At 41.3% G+C, this 17,353-nt stretch overlaps 1 protein-coding gene across 16 annotated transcripts in view; it reads left to right on the forward strand.

The window, feature by feature from the left end:
• MAGI1 (membrane associated guanylate kinase, WW and PDZ domain containing 1) overlaps window positions 1-17,353 on the forward strand; it is a 794,937-nt gene that overhangs the window by 256,054 nt on the left and 521,530 nt on the right. The gene's annotated exons all lie outside the window — the stretch shown is intronic.

Below are 17,353 nucleotides of genomic sequence, written 5' to 3' on the forward strand. Positions count from 1 at the left end.
TAGGGAATCACAATACAATTTAAATTTAAATAATATTATTACTAGCTTGAACATATGCATTATGAGCTACATGTACTTGATTATGATTGGAATAAGAGATACAAGCATATATATATTTTTAAACTTACTCTAAGATGGGTTAGTTATCAGTGTTTTATGAAAAGTCTCTCCCATTATTTTTGCCTCAGTGAGCATTTACGTGCTTCTTGGTTAATTAAGTACAGCCACTCAGTCTGAGGAAACACTGAAAATATATGTTATTGAGAAGAATATTTTTCAGAATGACCTTTCTTACCATTACACATACTGTTCTACGTTATTTGACACTTGGTACATTTTGTGCTCACCTTAGAAGACCGGACTCACCTGACATTTATCAGCATGGAGTTTTAAAGTTTCTCTTTCTAATTACATTAAGGGCATTGTATTTAGATGCCAACAACGCTACAATTAGGATATTCTAACCATCTCAAATCCTCTAGAAACCTGTTGTAGGTTTTTAAGATGGAAAACATGTCCAACTTTAGATTTCTAATATGAATTCTCTTTCCAACAACTTTTAAGTATATTATCAGTGATAACATTAGTGAGAGGAATAAGAATGTCTTTAAAAATGAATAAGAGGAAATTAATCCTTCCTGTTAGCACTGCCCTCAGCAATGTCCTTCAATTTCTCCCCATCTTACCAGACTTGCTCTAATATGGATTTATGCTGCCACCCCAGCACCCTATTCCCATAACAATGCTTTCTCTTTCTCAGGGAGGTTCAGCATCTCCCTTGGGGGTTCACTTTCTATAATCCAGGGTAATTGCCTGATTAAAAGAGTTTTAAAGTAAGGATTTACTTTATCTAGTCCCAAGACACCCTGTACTGGTTATAAACCTAGATTTTCATGTCTAACTGGGTAACTCTCCTTTTTTCCTTATTATATTCCATTTTATTCTATGATGTATGACAGAAAACAGTATTCATGAACAGGAGTCTAATGTCATACTTTAGAAAATTAATGCCAAATTGGGAGTTCAGACAGCAAGTGGGAACAGGAGAAACACAACCACTCTCCTTTACTAATCACTTTACTCTATGCCAACTAAAATGAAAAGAACATTGTAAAACATTTTTATAATCTCTTGATGATTTTTAAAAAATAAAGAAAAGAATAAACCTCTTTAAGGACAATATTATCACTTGTGATTTAGCAAAATGATATAATGTCAAAGTCGTACAAAGCTGGTTACCTACAGCTCCATATTGCCTTGGACCCAAAGTTTTTATCATTAACACTATACTCTGTAACCTCCATCAGTCTTGGGTCTAAACTTTAAAATGCCTTTGACCTAAGAGGGGTCAATCAAGTGGGTCAAATGTCATGGGCTGCTTCTTCTTCTGCTCTTCTGCTGGCGGCTGCTGCTGCTGCTGCTGCTGCTTCTTCTTCTTCTTCTTCTTCTTCTTCTTCTTCTTCTTCTTCTTTTTTCTTTAAGAGAGGTTTTAGCTATAGGGCGCGTGTGCTCGCCAGACAGACAGAGAGAGACAGAGCGATAGAAAGTGAGAAATCACCCCCCCAGGGGGGATGGCCACACCACAATCCGTTCTCCTCCATTCTCCTCTTGGGATCTTGGGCATGCACGCACATGTGCCTGGTGTGAGTTTTAAGCCACTGGACCACTGGGTCTGGGACTCTAACAGTGGTCGACTACGTGGGAGTCCAGCGACATAGCCATTACGCTAACTGCTGGTCCCAGGGGCTTCTTCTTAAATGCTATCTCCATCTGAGTGTGTTGAGTCCCAGAGGACCCAAGGAAACCCTTTGACTATGTAAATTGATGCTTTACTGTATTGTGATTATGCTGCTTCCTCTGCTTTGGCATTTATGTTGTAGGTTTTGAGCACCAAGCTGGTGGATAAGAATTGGATCCCTTTGCTTCTGTAACATCTCTGACTTCGGTGAAAACCAGATTGGCAAAATCCTCAGTGGTTCACTTAATAAGAAAGAGCTTTTGCAAACAAAGATCCAAGAAAGAAGCATTATACTAGTGTTGTAATGTATTCATTTTCACATTTAAGAAACACTTACTGACTTTAAGAAAGTGTATTGAGACCAACAGATGGTGTAATGGTTACATTGCTGGACTCCCACGTAGCCAATCATGGTTTGCCATAGGGTACATGCATTCACTGGAGAGAGAGAGGGGGGGGATGTGATAAATCACTGCCCCCTCCACTGCCAGGGAGGATGGCCATGCCACAATCTCTTCTCCTTTATTCCCTGCCTGAGATTTTGGCATGTATGCACATGTGCCTGATGTACCACCAGGTCTGGGACTCAAACTGTGGTCAGCCATGTGGGAACCCAGCACCTTAACTACCAAGACACCTACTGACCTCAGAAGATAGAGTCTTAATGAGTCAGTCATAGCCATAAACTCTAACTGTTCCAGAAGTCATGCTATTTATCTAAGGAATGACTCAATCCTGGGGAAGTCCAGAGAATTTTTCAGGATAGGAGACTTGATTATTTATTATAGTTTCTGATGGTAGGACAACTTGAGTTAGTTTGACTGAAATTTCCTTTTTCTTGAACCTTAAAGAATACTACGTGAAGGGCCAGCAGTTGGCACGGTGGTTGAAGACGCTGGACTCCAACATGGCTGAGTGCAGTTCGAGTCTTGGGCCTGGCAGCTTGCTTTCTCACTTTCTCTCTGTGTCTTTCTCTCATCAAATTAAAACATAATAATAATAATAATAATAATAATAATAATAAATAAAGTTAAATAAAATAATTCTTTAAGAGAAAAAAGAATACCAGCTGATACAGATGCATCTGGAGGGCCATGAATAGGCTTTAGAAATTGCATTCAAGGTTTAGTGGTTTCAAGGAGCCATGACCCATAGACTCTTGACCCCAGAAGTTTAAGGACCTTTGATGTATTGGATTGTCCGAAAAGTCGTAAGGCATTTTCACAGCTCAATGTTTCTCTGTTAGAGTGGAAGCAGTGCTCTTTGACTTAAACAAAAGAGATCACATCTCATCACTGTCTCCATGCATCAGGCCCATGACATGGAGGGTGACACTGCCGATGTGACTGCAGACAGGATGCCATTGTCATCACAGGTTGGCTGTAAACAGTAAGAAAATCCTGAATAAATCACATATGATAATGAACACACTTCTAAAACTGTTCTCTCTGTGGCAGCACCAGGGGTTCATCTCCGAGGATCTCCCAGAAAATGGTAATTTTATGCAGTGCAAGCTGAAAGGCAGAAAATAAATTGCTACAGTAAATAACACTACCTTCAAGTACGGTGATTTTTTTTTCCCCTTCCTTTGAAATACTTGCTTGTGCGGCATAGAGATTTGTTTCTGTTTGGGTACTGATTGTCAGATATTCTAGTACGTCTGTTTAAAGATCAATCAACTGATTAATAAATTGCTGGGATGATGCCCAGAGTGTTCCACCGGGATGATTCTTGAGATATATATACCCATTCCCATGCGGTATATTTGCTTAATGTACAGATGCCTGATTCTGCTCACCAATTTCTGAATGGATATGCTCAGTTGACCTCAGCAGCCGTTATTCCTCCAACTTTGCTTTTCATTCTCTTAATGCTGACGTGAATCCAGCATTAGGTTGATGCAGTTAGCTTTGTAAAAATATGAGGTGATCAGGTTCAGAGGAAGGTCTCCCTGCGTCTTCGTTCTGCTGTATCCATTGATCACTAGGGTGACCACTGTGAGGCGAGAGGTAAGGAGGCACAGTAGCAACATTCAGGGCAAGTGAATTCAGTGACTACAAGGCTGTGCAACCACCTATCCTGTAGTTGGCAGGGTGGGTGCATTGTTAATACGGCATGATAGAAACGGGGATTTCTTTTTTCTGAGCAAGCAGGCACATGGATATGTTCTCTGGTAGGAATGACATTGAATCAGCGTTACTGATCTTGCACTGAACCATGTTACACTGTGTTCTGGGAGGGAGTCTTGTAGGTGTTTTCTGCTTGCTGGCTTCTTCCATGCTCCAGCCTCCTCTCTCCAAGGCTGCTATGCTGCAGAAGTTCTGTAAACTCAAATTTGGTGCCATTGTGCGCTCAGGATAAAAGCCGAGGCTTCTTAATAATGTGTGAGTCCCTTAGTGATTACCTCCTGCTTATTTTTTTAAAAAGAATTGTTTATTTGTTTGTTTATTTATTTAGGAGAGGTTTTTCCTATAGGTGTGTGCGCTTGCCAGAAAGAGAGGGTCAGAGAGACAGAAAATGATAAATCGCCTCCCAGGGTGGATGGCCACAGTGCAATCCTTTCTCCATTCTCCTCTCGGGATCTTGGGCATGCATGCACACACGCCCAGCATGAGTTTAAGCTGCCAGGTCCAGGACTTGAACCAGTCAGCTACGTGGGAGTCCAGTGACATAACCATTACACCAAATGCTGGTCCCTCTTGCTGCTTATTTTATTTTATTTATTTAGTTTTTTAAGAGGTTTTTGCTATAGGGCGCGTGCGTTCGCCAGAAAGATAAAGAGAGACAGAAAGACAGAAAGCGAGAAATCCCTCCTCAGGCGGGATGGCCACACTGCAATCCCTTCTCCATTGTCCTCTTGGGATCTTGGGCACGCACACACACGTGCCTGGCATGAGTTTAAGCCACCGGGTCCGGGACTCGAACCGTGGTCGACTACATGGGAGTCCACCGACATAGCCATTATGCTAACTGCTGGTCCCTGCTTATTTTATTTTCTAGTCACCTCATAAACCCATTTCTCTTGAGCTTACAACCCCCTTGAGCTTTCTAACCACTGCGCTCCCCCTTCCTATAGTGTTTTGCACACCACTGAGCTGTCCGGTATCTTTTCTTGGGTGAGAAATGCTCTTAACTTCCCTTACCTTGTGTCCCTCCCCCTGTGCTTCTGTGGCTACCTTGGATTCACTATTGGGTTGACTCTTCTGGGAAACCTTTCCTCACCCCGATGTCTGGGCTGGACTCCAGTTTTCTAGATTCTGACCATACCCTGTGCTTACTCCCTTTATAGCAAGTTTCAGCTCTAGAGATTTTTCCATCAGACCAGAAAACCTACCATATGCATTATCAGATCTGTAGTGTACCTGTATAGTGCTTGGCAAATAGAACCATAATAAATATTTATCAATGTTGGATTAATGGATAGAAAAGGCCCATAGGCCCATCTGTGATAGTATGCACTGGACGCTGCTGCTTGGCAGACTGAGGCCACATGGAGGAGCCAGCCCAACCCTTTGTAAAATAAGTTGGGTGTGTTGATTGGACCTGTAATCCCAGCTACTTGGTAAACTGAGGCAGGAAGACTTTGGGACAGCAAGATTCAGTCTAAAAATACCACTACACATTGGCCAGCTGGTGTTGTGGTTAAGGCAGCTGGATCCTCCGTGGCCTACTGCATAGTTCTAGTCCCGGATTCAGCAGCTTAAAAAACATACTGGGTGTATGTGCATGCCCAAAATCCTGAGAGGAGAATGGAACAGGGGACTGCTCCATGGCCATCCCTCCAGGAGTTGCTTTCTCACTTTCTCTCTCTTCCTCTGTCTGAGTATATGTACCCTGTAGCAATTTTTTTTTTTTTTTGAGAGGTTTTTGCTATAGGGTGCGTGCGCTGGCCCGACAGACAGAGACAGAGAGACAGAAAGCGAGAAATCCCCCCCAGGGGGTATGGCCACACCATAATCCCTTCTCCTCCATTCTCCACTCGGGATCCTGGGCACGCAAGCGCATGTGCCCGGCATGAGTTTTAAACCACCGTGTCCGGGACTCAAACTGTGGTTGACTCCATGGGAGTCCAGCGACATAGCCATTACACTAACTGCTAGTACCCTGTAGCAATATTTTTTAAAGAATTTGCTTTTATTTAACTCTATTTACTCATTTATTTATTTTAGTTTGACCAGAGAGGGACAGAGTGAGATAAAGAGATGGAAAGTGTGAAAGCAAGCCGCCAGGTCCTGTACTTGTACAGTCGGTCACGTGGGAGTCCAGCACCCTTAACTACTATGCCACCTGCCTGCCCCACATATGGAGGACATTTTTTAAAAAAGAAAAGAAAAAAACCCACTACACAGCACACACATACAAACACAATGACTTTTTAAAAAGTTACAAATTGAGATCAAGTACCGAGTAACTACAAAATAGTGCAGCAAATGGTTCGTAGAAAAATGTGTAAGATAATCCATAGAGACTAATTCACCGACATTTTCCAGCATGAAAGAGTATTTGAATAATATAGAATATCGTGTGTGTTTAAAGACTACAGGTTTTTAAAAAATGCTGTTTAATATAGGAAAGACAGACACTCATAATTTCATTTGTATTGTTCTTGAACTGCAGCTAATGTGTTCTGTCCTTTGGCTTTCCCTGTGTAAATAGAAGGGAACAATTAGGAGATCTTGCAGTCTCTTGCATGGGAATTGACTGTTTTAAGCTATTATAGTAGTTCAAATTTCTTTTTGGATTTACTCATCTTTTTTATTAGACCATTGTGTCTTGTCCTATTATGTTTGCAGTGTCATTATCTTAAAAACACAGGCAAACTCTTCCCTTTCATTACTGTCATAAAAATGGCATCTACTGAGGCCAAAGCAGTGGTTGTTACTGAGATGATGTGGAACACGACAGCAATGATCTGGAGGAGTTCATCTTCCGCGCAGCTGATAAGTGGGCACAGTTGTTAGGTTTTCGGTACCATTAATTACTCTCCCTCTCTAACACTGCTCAGTTGTTAACTGGACTTTGTTTTGGAAAATGGAAGGAAATACCTTATTGGGTTAACAAAAAATCATGTCAATAAGTGTTTTGATTTTTATCCCCAGACAATTTAATTTACCAGACTAAGCTCTTGTTTCCTTTCAGATTGGTACCACGCCTGGGTTTTTAGCATGACTGTATTTTAAAAGCAAATACAGAGCCACATAGATGGTTCCTCTTTTGCAAACTCCATTCAGAATAATAAATCATTTTTAACTATAGAGGCATTCACGCATACAATTAGCTAAATATAATTTACTGCAAGCATATCTAAATTAAATTAAATTCAGATATACAATATGTCAACATCTGATATGCCAAATTCAAGTAATAGGCCTTTTAGAAAGCATATCATTTTACAGCAGAATTTAGAAAAAATATGCACATCTCTGGAATATGTAGGCTTGCAGTTCAAAATGAGAATGTGTAATAGCTTGGCATACATGCATGTTTATACCTAAGATTTTAAAAATTCTGATTGAAATCAAAGCATGATGTATTGGTAATCTTTATAAACTATAACTTACGTCCAGGTTTTTATATTCTTCACACATCATTAGCTACAATATTCAAAATAGTAAATATATGTTCCATTATAACTCTGTCTTTAAATTATTGGTTAATCCATTGAACGTATATTAAAAGCACTGGAGAAGTGTCAAAGATAGGAAGATAGGGGTCGGCAGGTGGCATAGTGGTTGTGATGCTGGACTTCTATGTGGTCAACTGCAGTCGAGTCCTGGACCCAGAGGCCTGAAACTCATGCTGGGAGCATACTCATGTGTGCAAAATCCCAAAAGGAGAATGGAGAAGAAGGGATTGTAGTATGGCCATCTCTCCTGGGGGTTATCTTCTCACTTTCTCTTTCTCCATCTCTCTCTGTGTCTCTGACAAGTGCACATGCCTTGTAGCAAAAATCTCTCTCCAGACAAAGAAAAGATATGAAGGTGAATTAGTATTCTTTTGACCAATAATAGTAACAATAATAAACTTGGCGCAATAGCTCACATTCCTAAATTCTCTTCATTTCTTTGCATTATTGTGATGATGTGCTATTTGAGATGGCCGGGACCTGGTAATCGTTTCTTGAATTGTAGACAGCAAATTAAGAATGCTCTTGAGCAGTTGTGCCTTTAAAGCATGTTTGGCTGACCATGTTTGACATATGTTCAATAGCTTTGATCATTTTCCCCCCATAAGCTACTCAGACCATCTGCATTGGTAACAAGGCTTGATTTTGAACAGTCACATCCAGTAATTGACATGGGCAGTAAGAATTCATCTCTTTCAGCTCCTTTTCAGTCCACATCCCGTTTAACACATTTCAGACCAATAAGGCTAAGGCACACTGATAAATCTCTAGAGCTGTGCCATCCCACACAGTAATTACAAGTTCCACGTGACTATTTGCATTAAAATGGACTGAAGTCAATGAAATTTAAAATTCAGTTTCTTAGTCACTCTGACCATTGTGACCATAGGTGTCCACTTGGACAGTGCAGATCATGGAGTATTTTCCTTAGTAAAGGAAGCGTTTTGGATGACATTATTATAGAGGTTTTCAGAACTGCCTTTGATAACGTCTTTGTCTATTATCTTTTTTAAAAATAAAAATGCCAGAGGGCATGTGCGTGAAAGACAGAGACAGAGAGAGGTGGGAGAAGCACCTCCACTGAGGCCCCGGCATGCTGTAGTACCCCTCCCCTCCAATTCGCCATCTTTTCAGGATACTGGATGTGCATAGGCTGCCGGTGTGTTTTCTAATTATTTTTTCTTTATTCTTTTTTCTTTCTCCTCTCCTTCTGCTCCTCCTCCTCCTCCTCCTTCTTCTTCTTCTTCTTCTTCTTTTTTTTTTTTTTTTTGTTTTAAAGAGGTTTTTGCCTCTTAGGACACATATGTTCACCGAGAAGAGAGACACAGAGACAGAGGGAAAGTGAGAGATCACCTCCCAGGAGGAATGGCCATGTAGCACTCCCTTCTTCGTTCTTCTCCTGGGATCTTGGGCACACACGCACACATGCTCAACATGATTTGCAAGTCACTGGTCTGAGACTTGAACCGTGGTTGGCCATATGGAAGTTCAGCAACTTAACCACTATGCCATCTGCTGGTCCTCCTGTGTGTTTTCTTAAGCTTCTGGGCCAGAACTCTGGTCAGCTATGTGGGATCTGGCTTCTACTACACAGTGCTTAACTGCTGCTTACAGGACTGACCATTTTTCTGTTAATGCATAATTATCCTTTAAATCCTTCTAGATGGTGGTTTCTAACCTTGATTTTACATTATAATTATCTGGGAAGTTTTTGAAAATTCCACGTTCAAGCAAATTAGTATTAGAATTGGAAGGGTGGGGAGCAGTGGCATAGATGTCAGTATTTATAACAAATCTCTTCTCTTTCCTGTCAGCTGCCGATATATGCAACCATTCTCGGATACAGTATCACTTTATTTTTTGCTGCACAGACCAGCACCTCCTTAACTTGATGCCCTTCTCCTCCTTTGTCCAGCCTCCTTGAGACCTGCTAAGAGAAGCTGTAGAGTACAAATGCTGGAGCTCAGTATTGGGAGGTGGTTCTCCCCCTTCCTGGCTGAGTAACTTCGGGTCAGTTACTTCACCAGTCTAGGTTTATATTACATCATGTATAAAATGTGGATAATTATAATTCCTGCCTTGAAATGTGTAGAGGTTAATTAAGATAAAATATATAAAACATTGGTGACATATCCTTTAATGAAATGTATTTTACAATATAATTTTAGAGACTTTTAGTAATATTTGATGGGGCCAGCACATGGTATGGAGGTTAAGGTCCTGGCTCACATATGGCCAACTGCATGGATTGAGTATCAAATGTAGCAACCTGAAAAACACACTGGGTGTATGTGCGTATGTGCCCAAAATCCCAACAGGAAAATGAAGAAGGGATTGTAGTGTGGTTTTTTCCCCCGAGGGACAATTTCTCACTTTCCCTCTTTTCTGTCTCTCCCTGGTGAGCATGCACATGCCTTATGGCAAAAAGTCTTAAAAAAAAAAAACCCAAAAACACTGCAGCTTCAAAGCAATATATAGAATAATAAAATGCACTACTTAAAATATATTTTTAATATAACATACATTTGTCATATAAAATTTTTTGCTGAGATAATGCTACATGATTTGTCTTCATAAATTTTGCTTTCCCATTCAGAGAATTTTTTAATTATTCCCTTAATATAGACATGGCAAGTCACAGTGGAAATCTAGACATCCTGGTCATGAGCGTGGGGAGATATTCAGGATCAGGACATCTTCTGTAAAGTTTGCTGTATCTACTGAATGCTGCTCTCTCTGTTTCCTTGGCCTAAACCTTGAAACTGCTCAATTATCAATAGAATGAATTCAAATACATGTAGTAGGTGTTTTCCCGTGAGAAATGAGCAGTGCTGACATTACCTCCATTTTCTTTTCAATGTTTGTTTCTTCTATGACTGAAAGAGACTCACAGAGAGACAGAGAGATAGTAGCCCTAATAAAACCCCAATGTTGCCATCCAGCTCAAGCTGGCCCTAGATCACAGGCAGGCACGTGCACGGTATCCTCAGGAGGTCACCATACGCATACCTGGAACCTTCCCATATGGTTCAGCCTCATGGAACATTGCGTTTTACTGCTGTGCCGCATCTGCCCCCACTCATTTTTAAATGAGAGGAAGTGTAGGTAGGTAGATAGGTGGCTACTTTCTGATGGGGTCTTAAAACATCGTGATCCTTCCTTCCCCAGCCTCCCAATCAGCCAGCACCACAGGTGCACACCATCACATCTGGCCTGCTTAGGCCGGTTGGGAACCAAACCTGGGCCTTCCATGTGGTATCAGTCATACCACAGTGGCTGGACTAGAACCTCCTTTCTTTAAAGCAGTCAGTAACCAGTTCTTGGCCCCCAGCCTGGATTAGGGCAGACTTTCTCATATCCAGACCATGGGTCCAAAAATTGTCAGACTTTTTGGGGTCTAAACTCCTTTCCAGTTTCTTGAATCGTTGAGACCTTTAGAAGTTAGAGGAGAGGTGGTGAGGGAGGGTAGAGGTGAAAGCTGCTGGATCCTGGAACCCTGTAGAGAAGGGGCTCTCCTGGCAGTGACTGGCTGGAACCGCACCAGGGAACACTGAGAAATACATCTGTAGATCTTCGGGCTGCGTTTCCCAAGAGGATGATCTTACAGCTTTCCCAAATCAAAGCTAAAATGCTGTTAAATTTTATGAGCTTCATCTATCCTTTTCCTCTCTGTAGACATTCGTATTTTCTTTCAAAAGGTATGTTTTCATAAGCCACCTATTAAAACGCCAAGACTCTTAGCAACTAGTTTCATAAATGAACCATTTTATGTCTGTGTTTTAAAATGATCAAATCAAATTACTATAGAAATGAAACCTGAATTATCGTCATTTTTCAGAGATATAAAAACTTGACAGTCATGTGGTTTTTTTTCCCCCATAAAGGCTTCTGTAACATTCTCTGATGCTCTAGGCATTCTTTGGGTAGCCTTATGGATGTGGAGAAAGGTGACCCATTGGGGTTGTTAACAAGGATATGCACTTGCTTAAGATAAAGTACTTGCTTCCTTAGCCAAAAACAAACAAAACAAAACAGCCCAAACTGTACAGTTTTAAAGACTGGAGTCCTTTGGGCAAGAGAGCTAATATTTGACTCTATAAACGACTTGGTTTTGTGGATGCCTTCCAAGAGGTTAGAGCCAATAGTGGTTTTGAGTGCTATATACATGGGTATGCTAGTAAATGTGAAATCTTAGGTTGACATATATGAGAAAAGCTTATTTTAAGCTGCCAGATCCAGGACTTGAACTGTAGTTGGCCAGGTAAAAGTTCAGTTCCTTAATCATCACATCGCCTGCTGGCTTCAAGGGTAAGATTTTATTGTTGCTATTTCATACAGGTGAAATTAAAAATAGGTTACGCATTTACCAAGTATTTATTAGGTAAGAACTCTGGTGCAGGAGAAATCTGTACCTTTAGTAGGTACTAAACACCACTCTTTTTTTCAAACTACTTGATACTGTGGAGCTGTTCTCATTTTTTTGGTCTATATATATTTTTGTATAACATATTTATAATAGTTGCATAATGGTGTTTATTGTTCAGCCACATTTCACTTGTTTCTTAAGCAGTAGAAGTGTTTCATTACACATAATTTTAGGAGCATGGCTGTTACGTTATGTGAGTTCAATCCAGTTAAGTCTGAATAAATGGGGAAGATACCCACCCACTTGAGTACTGCAGTCATTCCTGCAGGATTCCTGCAGATACACCTGAATAACTTCTTGAGCTTTTCAGAACCTAGTTTGAAGAACCCTGGACTTAATTATATGTTATGTACTTTAGGGAACCACACATCCTTTGTGGGACCTTTACATTGATGCTGTTTTCTTTCTAGCCCACCAGAGAAACAAAGAGAGACAGAGAGACAAAAAGTGAAAAATCATTCCCCACACCCCGGGCGGTGGGGTGGGGGTGATTTCATAATCCCTTCTCCATTCTCCTCCCATGATCTTGGGCATTCATGCACACAATCCCAGTGTAAGTTTGAAGCCACTGGGTTCAGGACTCGAACTGTGGTCGACTACATGGATGTCCAGTGATGTAACCATTACATTATCTGCTGGTCCTTGGTGTGAGTTTTAAGCTGCCAGGTCTGGAGATTGAATGGTAGTCGACTATGTGGGAGTTCAGCATCATAATCATTACACCATCTGCTGGTCCTCAGCTCCAGTATCACTTTATATTAGATATTCTTCCTGAATAGTTACCAATAGTGGGACCAGCAGTTAGCATAATGGCTATGTCGCTGGACTCCCATGTAGCCGACCACGGTTCGAGTCCCGGACCCGGTGGCTTAAACTCATGCTGGATGTGTGTGCGTGCATGCCCAAGATCCTGAGAGGAGAATGGAGGAGAAGGGATTGGGTGTGGTCATCCCCCCCTGAGGGGTGATTTCTCATTTTCTGTCTCTCTGTCTCTCTTTCTGGTGAGTGCACACGCCCGAGAGCAAAAACAAACAAACGAACAAACAAACAAAAAACTCTCCAAAAAAAAAAATAGTTACCAATAGTTGCTGATAGACTCCAAATAGAATTTTATTGTGTTCATTTGATTTGTTTGATTTTTTTTTTCTTTTTAAAATTTATGATAGAACATGTACCCATACAGATGGGAGGAAGAGTGAAAGAGAGAGACACACACACGCCCTGCACAGTGTCTGTTAATGCGATCCCTTTCCTCCATTCTGCTAGCTCGTTAGGTTGTAAGGACTCACGTATATGGCCCGTGTGTTTCAGGCTGCCCAGACAGGGGTTTGAAACCTCAGTTGTCGTATGGGATCCATCTTCTCTAGAGTAGCACATTATGGCTGTGCTATGGAGTGAGCCCCTTGATTGGTTTTCTAGAGATCACTTTTCATAAATCTTGCCACCTTCCCATTTCTTTTTTTCACCCCCTTTCCCTCCCCCCCTCCCCAAATTCCCCTCCATCTGCTTTTGCTCGAAGGCAGTCATGCCATGCTGTAGGAATTCTTGTAGGTGCCAGGTGGTTACTGAACAATAAAGGGAACCTCAGTTGTTACAGGTCTCCCCAAGCCCATGCTAGATCATGAAAATTCTGGGGCTGGGAGACTTGAAAGTTGGTAAGATAAAGAGACAGGTTGGAAGGTAGTTCCAGTGTATGTGACAGTGCCGTGCTAACTTAACTTCTCCTGCATGCTTTCCGAAGAGCGAAGATGCTTTTGTGTCCTTGAATGTCCTTGTGACTGTGCTTTCTCATTGCTTCTCTTTAATAAATTGACTTAATTTTTCTTCTTTCTCTTTCTTTTTATTATTATTATTTCAGTTTACTACAGGGTGCATGTGCTCTCCAGAGAGACAGAGAGAGGGAGAAAAAATGAGAAATCACTCCCCAGGGAAGATGGCCATGCTACAATCCCTTCTACTCCATTCTCCTCTCAGGATTTTGGGCATGTGTACACACATGTGCTTGACATGTTTCTCAAGCCATGGAGTTTCGAATCAACTGCTCAGTTGGCCACATGGGATCCAGCTGCCTTAATCTCCATGCTACCTTCTGGCCCCAACATTTTTTCCTTTTAAAAAATGTACATCAGGAGTCAGTAGGTAGCATGACAGTTGAGGCGCTGAACTCCCACATGACCAGCAGTGGCTGAAGTCCCAGATCTGGCATCTTGCTTTCTCACTCTCTGCCCCCACCCTCTTTCTGAGTGTGTTTCTCTCTGGTTAAATTAAAATGAATGAATAAGTAAGTGAAAATAAATGAATAATTATTTTAAAAGAAATGTACACCAATGCTAACCACTCAGTTTGTGTGTTCATTGTATGTGCTCTTATGTTCCTTTGGAACATAGAATGCCAAGTGTCATTGCTATATATTATAGTAATCCTGAGTTTTATTTAGATCTTGCTCACAGATATTCTTACGGATTTAGGATCATAGCAATATGTGGTTTCACCTCACCCGCCCCTGGAGCCTTGGTTTGGGAGTTGGTGAATGAAATAATAACAATTACAGTTTCTACAACACGGCCTTTATCCTGGATTTTATATTACACCCCCACTGAGCAGGAATTTGAGAGGTCTTCAAAAAGTTTGTGGAAAATGTGTATTATGTGAAAACTATGCCTAGATTTCAATACTTTCTTTTTTTGCTTCAAAATAAACTTGTTTTCAGTTTCCATTTTTCCAAAACTTTTTGAAATCCTTTTATATGATTAGAATAGCTAACTTGATGGTACATTATTCCTTTCCTATTGCATTTAACAAACAAAAAAAGGGTTCTAGCAGATGGTGTAATGGTTACATCACTGGACTCCCGCATATTCGACCTGTTTGAGTCCTGGACCCGGTGGCTTAAAACTCATGCTGGGCACATGTGCGTACATGCCTATAACCCCGAGAGGAGGATGGAGGAGAAGAGATTGCTGTGTGATCATCCCCCGGGGGATGATTTATCACTCTCTGTCTCTGTCTGGCGAGTGCACGTGCCCTATAGCAAAGATCTCAAAAAAATAAAATCATGGGCCCAGCTGGTGTCATGGTGGTTAAGGTGATGAATACCACATGGCCAATTACGTGATTCAAGTCCCAGACCCAGTAGCCTAAAATACATGCCAGGAGTATGTACGTGTATACCCAAAATCCTGAGAGAAGAACAGAAATGAGATCGTAGTGAGGCCATCACCCTCAGGGTGATTTCTCACTCTCTCTCTCTCTCTTTCTCTGTCACTCTCCAGTGGTCTCTCTCTCTCTTTATATATATATGTATGTAAAATAAGGTGTCTAGTATTAGGAAAAATAGTGTCCTAAAAACTGTTTAGAAAGCTTGGCTCTGAATTATATAGAGAAGGAGAGCTGTCTCAGACAAGGTTAATGTAGAAAGCCTAAGATAACCTTTCCTTTCTCAGAGTTTCTGTGGGAGTTTGTACAAAAAGAGAGTTTTGTGTACGTGTGTGCACACTCATTTGTTTAAAAATATACAAAAGACTTCCATATTCTCAGGAAATTAGAATATACATATTAGATTACTATCAATGATTAGCTGACATTGACTATCTTTTTATTTATTTATTTATTTTGGAGAGGTTTTTGCTATAGGGCACGTGCACTTGTCAGACAGACAGAGACAGAGAGAAAGAAAGCAAAAAATCACCCCCCGCAGGGGGGATGGCCATGCCACAATCCCTTCTCCTCTATTCTCCTCTCGGGATCTTGGGCACGCACGCACATGTGCCTGGCATAAGCTTAAGCCGCCGGGCTTGGGACTTGAACCATGGCCGACTACATGGGAGTTCAGCAACATAGCCATTATGCTAACTGCTTGTCCCGGCATTGACTATCTTAAAGAAGACAAAAAGGTTGGGTCTCTGTAAAGATACAGGTATGGCTCACGCTACCTATGGTCAGGAATGACCTGCTTTTTGGGAATGTCCTAGAATCTGGCCCTGGAAGGCCATCATCTTTCCCTGTCTTGGCTCACACCACCCCCCCCCTTTTTTTTTTTGGCTACATTCTCTTTCTCTGCAGCCCAGCTTACATGTGGAAGAAAACATGAATAACCCTTAGCTTTTTCTAGCCACCCACAGAGTCCAACTAGCTAGCTCACACTCACAGCTCCGCATTCCCTGCTTTGCCAAGCTTGGGTCAAGTGACTGCTCTTGACCAATGAGTGGAGCTTAGATCTCAAATCTAAACATGGCTGCTTGGGACTCCCCATGGAGATCTATCAGGAAGCTTCCGGAGAAATGGGTTGGCTTCTGAACTTGGTAGAAACTCCAAATGTTGTCTAATACAATAAGAGAAAGCCGCCCTAGTTTTAAACATTCGTATCCTAGCCTCTTACAAGGAAATGGTAGTGCATATAATCTGCACTTTTCGTCCATGTTGTCTGGGACTGGAATGATATGATTGAGGGAAAACATTGTCACAGCACTAGATGCTCTTTCACATGTGAAACAGCCAAGATCTCAAAAATCATTCTACTAAATACCTGGAGAAACATTATGAAGTATGTATGGCAACTTCTTACTTTCCTGAATATGTGCTTGATATTGTAGAACATTTGATACAGTTAGTTTCTAGAAGCTAAAATAGAACATTCTGTTGAGAAGAAACATTTCCCTTTCTTTGTCTACATATGGTGGTTCATTTGATTATTTATCAACTCTGTTTAAAACAGTGAACTAATCATCCTGACAATTAGGTGTTAAGTATGTGGCCTACTGTATACCATATACTTGCAAGCTAATGATAGTAGTGCCTGGAGCCTCCTGAAACATATCATCTCTTGAAAGAGAAAGGGAAAGACCAGCAGATGGCCTAGTGATTATGTCACTGGACTCCCACAGGACTGACTGTGGTTCAAGTCCCAGGCTTGGAGGCTTAAAAATCATGCCGGGTGCGTGTGCATGCATGCCCAAGATCCTGAGGGGATTTTGGCATGGCCATCCCTCTACCAGGGTGGGGGGTTGATTTCTTGCTTTCCTTCTCACTATGTCTGTTTGTCTCTCTCCTGCTAAGTGCACATGCCCTAAGGCTAAAACCTCAAAGTGAAAAAGAGAAAGGGAGAGCGCTAACCACACATGAATAAGCAAACAAATGTAATTATGAGCTGTGCAGGTGCCAGGAAGGAGATAAGGAGGTTGTTGGAGTTGAGAGTCAGTAGATCTGGGGAGGAATCTTCTCCTCACCATATGTGAAGGTTGTGCTTTCCCCTCTCACTGATTGCAGAAATGTTTGATTTCCACAGCGGGTTACCCTCATCTTCCCTGGAGACTGATTTCCTAGCATCGCTGACAGAGATGGAGGCTTTATTGGATCCTGGGAAATTAGAGAAGGAAATACCCATCAGTTCATTTGATTCTCTCCGGGGAGCCAAGCTGGAGTTCACTTTCCATTTATTGTTGTAGTTACTAGTTTCTTGTCTGCAGCAGTTTCTGACTTGTGTTCCCAATCAGCACTGGAATGGAATTACTCATGTTTCATTTAACAGTGTGTCTTGAAATAACCTTTTAGAAGTATTGCTTTT

The sequence above is a fragment of the Tupaia chinensis genome, unplaced genomic scaffold (assembly GCF_000334495.1).
Source record: "Tupaia chinensis unplaced genomic scaffold, TupChi_1.0 Scaffold000682_1, whole genome shotgun sequence".
Classification (NCBI taxonomy): Eukaryota; Metazoa; Chordata; class Mammalia; order Scandentia; family Tupaiidae; genus Tupaia; species Tupaia belangeri.